The sequence below is a fragment of the Heptranchias perlo genome, chromosome 3 (genome assembly GCF_035084215.1).
Source record: "Heptranchias perlo isolate sHepPer1 chromosome 3, sHepPer1.hap1, whole genome shotgun sequence".
NCBI lineage: Eukaryota > Metazoa > Chordata > Chondrichthyes > Hexanchiformes > Hexanchidae > Heptranchias > Heptranchias perlo.
Window position 1 is genome coordinate 63,934,954 of NC_090327.1, and position 10,019 is coordinate 63,944,972.

Here is a 10,019-nt window from a genome sequence, read left to right on the forward strand (position 1 = left end):
AGATAACCTTCTTCACTGTCCACAATGCCACCAATCTTGGTGTCATCTGCAAACTTACTAACCATGCCTCCTAAATTCTCATCCAAATCATTAATATAAATAACAAATAACAGTGGACCCAGCACCGATCCCTGAGGCACACCGCTGGACACAGGCATCCAGTTTGAAAAACAACCCTCCACAACCACCCTCTGTCTTCTGTCGTCAAGCCAATTTTGTATCCAATTGGCTACCTCACCTTGGATCCCATGAGATTTAACCTTATGTAACAACCTACCATGCGGTACCTTGTCAAATGCTTTGCTGAAGTCCATGTAGAGTTCAAAGGGACCTATGTGTCCTCATACATGAGTCACAGAAAGCTAACATGCAGGTGCAACAAGCAATTAGGAAGGCAAATGGTATGTTGGCCTTTATTACAAGAGGATTTGAGAACAGGAATAAAGATGTCTTACTGCAATTATATAGGGCCTTGGTGAGACCGCATCTGGAGTATTGTGTACAATTTTGATCTCCTTACATTAGAAAGGATATACTTGCCATAGAGGGAGTGCAACAAAGGTTCACCAGACTGATTCCTGGGATGGCGGGATTGTCGTATGAGGCGAGATTGAGTAGACCAGGCCTCTATGCTCTAGAGTTTAGGAGAATGAGAGGTGATCACATTGAAATATAAAAATTCTTACAGGGCTCGACAGGGTAGATGCAGGGAGGCTGTTTCCCCTGGCTGGGGAATCTAGAACCAGGGGTCAGAGTCTCAGAATAAGGGGAGGCCATTTAGGACTGAGATGAGGAGAAATTTCTTCACTCAGCAGGTGGTGAATCTTTGTAATTTTCTACCCCAGAGGGCTGTGGAGGCTCAGTCATTGAGTGCATTCAAATCAGGGATCGATAGATTTCTAGATATTAAAGGCATCAAGGGATATGGGGATGGTGCAGGAAAATGGCGTTGAGGTAGAAGATCAGCCATGATCTTGTTGAATGGCGGCACAGGCTCGAGGGGCTGGATGGCCTACTCCTGCTCCTATTTCTTATGTTCTTATGTTCTTAACTGCAGGTTTGTGATGACATTCTGCTTTTCTCCCTTCTCCTACTGTACCCTGAATTATCTGTCAACTAACTAGGTCATGAAATCTTCATTTGACTCTAGAGGTGCTAGACAAAACAGATTCAGGCAACAGTGGATTTGGCTCTGCCTGGGACTTCAGAAGATGGCTCCCACTCAATCTTTCCCTTGCAAGCACCAGCCCAGAGGAATTATGATCAGACAGAGACAGAGGAGAGTGCACTGTGTGGTGCTTAATGGTGGACAGGGAATGTGTGAGCAGAAGCAGCTTGTGGTGAAACATGAGGAGGAAGCTGTTGCTAACCAGAGGATTAGGAGACGAAGAGTCTGGAGATACAGATCTTACAAATCCTGCTTTCAAAAGAAGATGCTTGGTGAGCATCAAACATATGTGTAGGCACTAGGAGCCATGTGGAACAATGCACTCAAGATGGCAGCTTGAAGAAGGAGTCTGCTAACCATATATGCAGCAACATGCTTCATAGCACTACAATCCAAATGAGAGCATATGTCAGTTCCAAGAACATTTACAGCGGAGGTTCCCATGACAGTGACCCATAGGGTAGTCTGTATTATCTTCATGAATGCTCAGACTGCTGCCATATAGGCCTGGGGTGACAGATTGGAAAGGGCTATCTCTTCTAGCCTCCAAACAATTTTGGCTGGGTGGCAGAAAAAATATATCATGGGGCTTCACTGATCTCATTTGTACCATTAGGTCTGCTTCGAGCAGGTCAGTGATCATGTACGAGTGGCATGGCAGCAATGCAGATGCAGGATGCTGCTTTCTTTCAGGTTGGCAACATATTCAGGCCCTCTTGTCAGCTCCCTCCAATGCCTGCACATGTGGTCGAAAGATACAGGGCCAGTCTGCCTATGCAGTTGCACAAGTTCAGCCTGCACCAGGTCCATGTCAGCATTTAGCTATCATGAGCTTGGGGCCACTTCGGTCCCAGGAGGCTCAAATAGGAATGCAACATCTGGGTATCTCATACTTATCCTACCCACTGCACTAGCACTGAGGAGGAGCATGCAGCACCAGGGTATAATCAGGGTCAATGTTTTTCCATAAAGGGTGGTTAGAATTTGGAATTCTCAGCCACAAACATTTTGTTGAAGGTGACTCCATAAATATTATTAAAAGGGAATTAGATAAATGGTAGAAAAAGAGGAACATGCAACAGTATGGAGAGCAAGCAGGAAAGTGGAATTAGCCGAGGTGGATCATGTGAAAAATAACACTGGCACAGACTAGATGTAGCACTCTATGATTCTATCAGTTTGCCAGAATCACAATTCTTGTCATGTAGAAATTTCAGAAATTTACTTGCACTCGCCAACAAGACAGCAAACGGGAATCCTGCTGCAACCTTTTCATTTGGACTAATTTGAATCAGTTAAACAATGTGGTCTTCAGAGAGAATTTACATGGAGCAGAGTTGTATTTAGTCACATAAAATACTGCAAATGCTATTTGCCACCTCTGCACAGTCAATAAAATCTCAGCAGCAGCATTTTGATATTCTTACATTTTACATTATCATTCATAATTAAATTCCATGATTACCCTCAGAAGGTACATAAGTTAGGAAGTATAGTAGCAGTCACTTTGAAACATGTTTCTACAATGTCTTTTAACAGTTTAACCTCCTACCAGTGCAAAAGGTGGCTTAAACTAGTGCGGAAATAGCATGAAAGCTAATTTGCGGGGCCATGAATTTCATCTCCCTGATCTAATCACTCTCACAGCATGAAACCTCTCAACCTTTGAGATCCAAGTTTTCTGACTGCCGATCACACTGTTTACGTATTGATGTACATCAAAACACAGTCTACATAATATGGGCTATTCTTTGTTTATGTAATCATTATTACCTCCCTATTCAGCTGATCAAATTGAACAATTATCCTATCTGAATTAGGCACATTAATTACTCCAAGCTACTCATTTAATATATTCCTCACAGCCCATTGAGGACCAAATTCATTGCACATTATTTCATATCACTGCTACACACCCAAAAACAGCTTCTGAACAGATATCAGCACTTCACTGCCCAGATTGAAAAAGATTTTATCATGCCAAGTGTATAGTGCAAATGTTTTTTTTAGACAACACCTTGAAATTCTAAAGCACCTTTAATGTAGAAAAACATTCCAAGGCATTTCAAAGAGGCATAATCAAAAAAGTGGACACCGAGCGATAGGAGATATTAGAAGGAGTGAAGGAGTGACCAAAAACTTGGTCAAAAAGGTGGGTTTTAAGGGGGATCAAAAATAGGAGATGGAGAGGCAGGAAGGCATTCCAGAGCGTGGACCAAAGGCAGCCAAAATTGTTTGGAGGCGAGAAGAGATAGCCCTTTCCAATCTGTCACCCCAGGCCTATATGGCAGCAGTCTGAGCATTCATGAAGATAACACGGACTACCCTATGGGTCACTGTCATGGGAACCTCCCATTGTGGGCGAAGGAAGGGGGTATACACAATAGGTTGGAGTCAGAAGAATGGAGAATTTGGGAGTGGGGCATTGTAAGGCTGGAGAAGTTTACAGAGATAGGGACGGGTGAGGTCATGAAGGGATTTAAACATGAGGATGAGAATTTTAAATTGGAGGTATTATAGGACCAGGAACCAATATAGGCCAGCGAAGATAGAGGTGATGGGTGAGCGAGACTTGGTATGGGATAGGATTCAGACAGCAGAATTTTGGATGAACTGATGTTTACAGAGGGTGAAGAATGGTAGGCCTGCCAGGAGAGTATAGTAATAAACACACCTGGAGGTGATAAAGGCATGGATGAGGGTTTCAACGGCTGATGGGCTGAGATTGGATAGAGGCAGGTAATGACACAGAGGGGGATGTAGGCAGTCTTTATAGCAGAGATGATATGAGGTCAGAAGCTCGGCTTGGGGCTGAATAGTACACCAAGGTCGAAAACAGTCTGGCTCAGTTTGACACTGTGGCCGGGAAGGGGGACGGAGTACAGAGCTTGTAGTGGGGCTGAAGACTTCCCAATACTCAGCTGAAGGAAATTGCTGCTAATTCAAGACTGGATGTCAGACAAACAGTCTAACATAGAATCATAGAATGGTTACAGCACCGAAGGAGGTCATTCGGCTCATCGAGTCTGTGCCGGCTCTCTGCAAGAGCAATCCAGCTAGTCCCACTCCCCTGACCTTTCCCCGTAGCCCTTCAAATTTTTTCCCTTCAAGTACTTATCCAATTCCCTTTTGAAGGCCATGATTGAATCTGCCTCCACCACCCCCTCGGGCAGTGCATTCCAGATCATAACCACTCGCTGTGTAAAAAGTTCTTCCTCATGTCACCTTTGGTTCTTTTGCCAATCACCTTAAATCTATGTCCTCTGGTTCTTGATCCTTCTGCCAATGGGAATAGTCTCTCTCTATCTACTCTGTCTAGACCCTTCATAATTTTGAATACCTCTATCAAATCTCCACTCGACCTTCTCTGTTCCAAGGAGAACAACCCCAGCTTCTCCAGTCCATCCACGTAACTGAAGTCCTTCATCCTTGGGAACATTCTAGTAAATCTCTTCTGCTTCCTCTCTAAGGCTTTCACATCCTTCCTGAAGTGCGGTGCCCAGAATTGGACACAATACTCCAGTTGTGGACGAACCAACATTTTATAAAGGTTCATCATAACTTCCTTACTTTTGTACTCTATGCCTCTATTTATAAAGCCCAGGATCCCGTATGCTTTTTTAACCGCTTTCTCAACCTGCCCTGCCACCTTCAATGATTTGTGCACATATACCCCCAGAGCTCTCTGTTCCTGCACTCCTTTTAGAATTGTGCCCTCTATATTTGTATTGCCTCTCCTCATTCTTCCTACCAAAATGTGTCACTTCGTACTTCTCTGTGTTAAATTTCATCTGCCATGTGACCATCCATGCCACCAGCCTGTCTATATCCTCTTGAAGTTTATCACTATCCTTCTCAATGTTTACTACATTTCCAAGTTTTGTGTTATCTGCAAATTTTGAAATTGTGCCCTGTACAATACGAAGGCAGTGAATGAGTCGAGGAGGTGGTGGAGAGGTAGAGCTGCATGTCATTGCGTGCATGTGAAAATTGACCCCATGTCTGCAGATGATGTCATGAAGGGGCAGCATGTAAATGAGGAAGAGGAGGAGATTTCAGAAATAATGGTGTGGGGTTGGGAAGAGAAGCCAATGCTAGAGGTGCTCTGACTATGATCAGATAGTTAAGAGTGGAAAGTAGGAAGGGCTGAACAACAGTAGAGAGGCTTAGGAGGAGAATGGTGGGGCTGACTGTGTCGAAGGCTGCAGAGAGATCGAGGAGAACATGAAATCGCAGAAAATGTCATTTGTGACTTTGGTTAGGGATGTTTCAGTACTTGGGAAGGGTAGAAACCTGATTAGAGTGATTCAAACAAGATGTTGCTTTAGAGATGGGCATTGTTCTGCCAGACAACAACACATTCAAGGATCTTGCAGAGGAATGGGAGTTTGAAGATGGGGCAGAACTTTGCAAAGACAGAACAGTCGAGGATGGGATTTTTGAGGAGAAAGGTAATGACTGTGGCTTTGGAGAGAAGGGGAAAAGTGCTTGAGGAGAGAAAATCATATACGGTGTTAGGGACACAGTGAAGGTTCTGTTGGGGGCACGTGCATTAAAGTTAGAAAGAAAGAACTTGCATTTATACAGTGCCTTTCATGTCATCAGGATGTCCCAAAGCACTTCACAGCCAATGAAGTATTTTTAAAGTGTAGTCACTGTTGTTACATAGGCAAAGGCCACAGCCAATTTGCACACAGCAAGGTCCCACAGACAGCAATGAGATAAATGAACAGGTCATCTTTTTTAGTGACATTGGCTGAGAACACTGGTTTATTTTATGTCCATCTAATAGGACATATGGGGCCTCAGTTTAATATCTCACCTGAAAGATGGTACCTCTGACAGTGCAACACTCCCTCAGTACTGCACTGAAATGCCTGCTCAGTGTCTGATGTGAGGCTTGAACCAACAACCTTCTAACTTAGAGGCAAGAGTGCTACCACTGAGCCAAGACTGACAAGATGAAGATTGGTTAAGCACACTATACAACATCATTAAAAAATTCTACAAGATTTAGTTCATGTATTTAAAATAAAGCTACATTTTGCTGCATAAATGTTTGAGCAAAAAATTCCTTTGGATGCATGGAATCATAATCTTTGTTTACATAGCCAATACCTCTGCTAAGCCTACTTAAATCTAGTTAACTATTTATAAGTGTGAGAATACTTCTCCCTCACAGTTTTTTCAGTTAAAGTGGGATATAGGGGGGAATTTCCTCTGTACTATATGTGTAATGAAATCGTATAAGGGATGGGTTCATGTTTATGTTACACACAATGCATAGAAGAAATCTTCTCCTTAGGGCATTGTAGTGTGCCACTGACATAATCCTAAGTGGTTTGAATTATGCATTTTACTGTTGGTGATGCCCCCAGCCAGATTAGCCATATCAAGAGGAAAATCGCATGACAAAAATATCGTAGCCATTTTTTTTGCTATTTCTGTAATCATTACATCTTAAATTGTCTTTCATATCCAAGGTATATTCTTGCAACTAAAGTAAAAATTCATGGCAAAATTACATTTTGTGCAGATGACATGGCTGATTGCACAGTAGAAACAAGGTAATCACGTACATTTAACATTCAACTGATAATGCACAATTTAGTACATTTACCACTGCAAATTTACTGCTAACATTAAGTTAATATATCCAATGGAATTTTAGATCTAATAATGAAAACGAAATAGCTTTGCAACCAGGAACAACAGATTTGACGTCAGTGAATAACTGACTTATTTTTTACTTGTGGTGACAGAAGTAATTTGGCTTATGAAAACCAGCTCAGGTATAAGTCACATTTCAGTGATCACAAATACCATTTTTTAATGAAAGAATTAGTTAAAAGAAAATTGTAATTAATTTTAAATAGTTCTATATTCAAGGTATTTTTCCTCAATGGTGAAAAAGAGGTTACCATTTTAAAATTTAAAAAATTAAAACCGTGGGGGCACTTCTGTGTGAGTGCTCTTGGGCCAATTTTCCTTTCCACCTGTGCCATGCACACCTGTTCTTGAGGCATTTGGGACAGGAAATTGAAGCAGAAACCCATATTGTTAGATTTGTGCATGACACGCATTTCTTGGGAACAGACGGGGGTGGGAAGCTCCTGTTTGAAACAGGCAAGAATATTTCAATACTATGCAAATAATAACTTAATGCCTCCTGTATAAGTTTCCAGGGATTCTGCTCCGTGGCTGCTGAGAATGAAGAACATCAATGCAAACTTGGCTTTAGGTGTTGCTAGAATGTCAGCAGCTTTTGGGTGGGGGAGGCTGCCGAGATTCTTTCCTCGGTCCACTCAGGCCATCTGCCACCCTCACCCGAAATGCCTCTTGCCAGAAGCATTAGCAGTCACAGGCCGGATGGGTTCATGGGGTAAATTCTTTGGTACGAAGAGCTGCAGTTTGTTGGAGGAGGAGTTTTAGTGGCTGTCAGAAAGAGTAGCCATCAGTGTTACATTCAGTCACCTTTACGTTGCTGAGAATTCTGTCCCATATTCCCGCCTAGTATTGTGATCTGGTACTGAATATGAGGTGTGATCCCTAGCACATTTAAATGAGTTAAATGTGGTCATCGAGCAGTTTTGGCAAGGTCAAGTCAGGCACATACAAAATACTGAGGAGAAAAATTGGCTCGTCTGGGGTCCTTTATTTTCAGCAGTTTCTGAAGCATAGTGGCAAATTTGCTGCATCCTTAACCTCTAGATACTCATTTTCATATAGATGTAGAAGGGAGCTTGCCTTTTGCCAGTAAAATCATTAACGCAGTTTGTTCGAATGCATTTTTCATCCATATCACGTTTGCCATTGGAGGATTCAGTGTTTAAGAGTTGTAATGGTCCTGAATTTCCTTGCTATCTTCAGCACTTACGCCATTATCATGCTACAAAAGATCGAGGAAATTCGCGTTTAGCGCATTATGCCATTTATAGGCCGTTCATGCGCTTTACGCAACTTTCCTCGATCTTTTTGACAGATTGTCAATCCGTTCACCCAGACTGCTTGGAGCACCATTCACCTGGTGGTGCTGCGACTGAGGATTGCCTGCTTTTACGGCACTGCAAAAGTTAGACCCATGTAAAAGAGGTGCAGCTGGAACTCCAGTCTCCTGATTCAGGCAGAAATGAGGATTTTGGGAGCATTGAAGAGTCCTCAAATTTGCTTGATGATTTCTGGCTTCACGGACATTTTTTCAACCCATTTTTTCCAGTTTTGCTCACTGAGGCTTGCACATGAACCACCCGCCCCCCACCCCACCACAGTGCGACAATGTCACTCCGCTGCTACATTTTTCTACTTCTCCACACATACGCAAAATGAGTCTGAAGAGGCTAGAATTGCATTCCCCATAGGCATACCTCTCTATGCCATCCTTACAGAGGAGAGGAAGGAACAGCAACAAGTGGAGATAAGACGAATAAGGCAGCCTGGCAGAAGACATTGGCAGTGCGTGCCTGGGCCACCTCTATCCAAGAGGCAAGGCTGACACTCCTGGATGGCTCAGTGTCTGTCCCTCCTGTGCTCCACCTCTTCTAGAAGGTCTTCTTATGAAAACCTCACAGCCCTTTAGCGAGGTGCTGCCCTATCATGGTTCCCCATAGGCACAGATGGCCTGTGACTGCTCATGGTTCTGGCAAGAGGCATTTCAGGTGAGGGTGACAGATGCCCTGTGTTAGATTATGCAGGTGTGTGCTGCAAGTGTAACAAATATCAAGGAATTGTTTTTACGCAATGTATATATCATGAATTACATTTAGTATGTAACCACACATATTGTACAAATTATGTCTGTATCAGGGACTTTTACTGGGGATAGCCACAGAAACTCAGTATATTAGCGTGATTAGCTGGGAAGATGTGAACTGTAGACCTACAGCTCACTCTTTGTTGGAAATGACTGGGAACGGGTGGGCCACCGTCTCCCAGAGAGAAAAGAGCCCATATATATAGATGAGATTGAGTGCTTTGCCATTGTCCTGAGCATGTTAGCCCATCTCCTCATCTATACTGATGAGGTTAAGCACCTTGCCATTGTCCCATATGAGCATCACTAGCCCATCCTCTTGATGAGGTTAAGTGTCTTGCCATTGTCTCAGCAAGTCAACGATGTCAGATCAGGTGCTGGACTATTGGGGTCCCTTTTCTCAAGCTGATGGAATACATCTGGCATCATCAACTATTCTGGGGATGTTTAGTCAGCTCATCACAGGACTTCTTGCTAAACAGTGTATAAAGACACAGCTCAAAGAAAGGTTTGGCGTAGAGGATCCCTCAGAAGCTGCAGACTAGAGTTGTTAAGGCGGACATGCTGGCAGGATGTGCTGGCCCAACCACCATGTCATAAGAACATAAGTACATAAGAAATAGGAATCCGGCCCCTCGAGCCTGCTCCACCATGCAACAAGATCATGGCTGATCTTCTACCTCAACGCCATTTTCCTGCACTATCCCCATATCCCTTGCTGCCTTTAGTATCTAGAAATCTATTGATCTCTGTTTTGAATGTACTCAATGACTGAGCCTCCACAGCCCTCTGGGGTAGAGAATTCCAAAGATTCACCACCCGTTGAGTGAAGAAATTTCTCCTCATCTCAGTCCGAAATGGCCTACCCCTTATTCTGAGACTGTGACCCCTAGTTCAAGACTCCCCAGCCAGGGGAAACATCCTCCCCGCATCTACTTTGTTGAGCCCTGTAAGAATTTTGTATGTTTCAATGAGATCAACTCTCATTCTCCTAACTCTAGAGAATAAAGGGCTAGTCTGCTCAATCTCTCCTCATACGACAATCCCGCCATCCCAGGAATCAGTCTGGTGAACCTTTGTTGCATTCCCTCTATGGCAAGT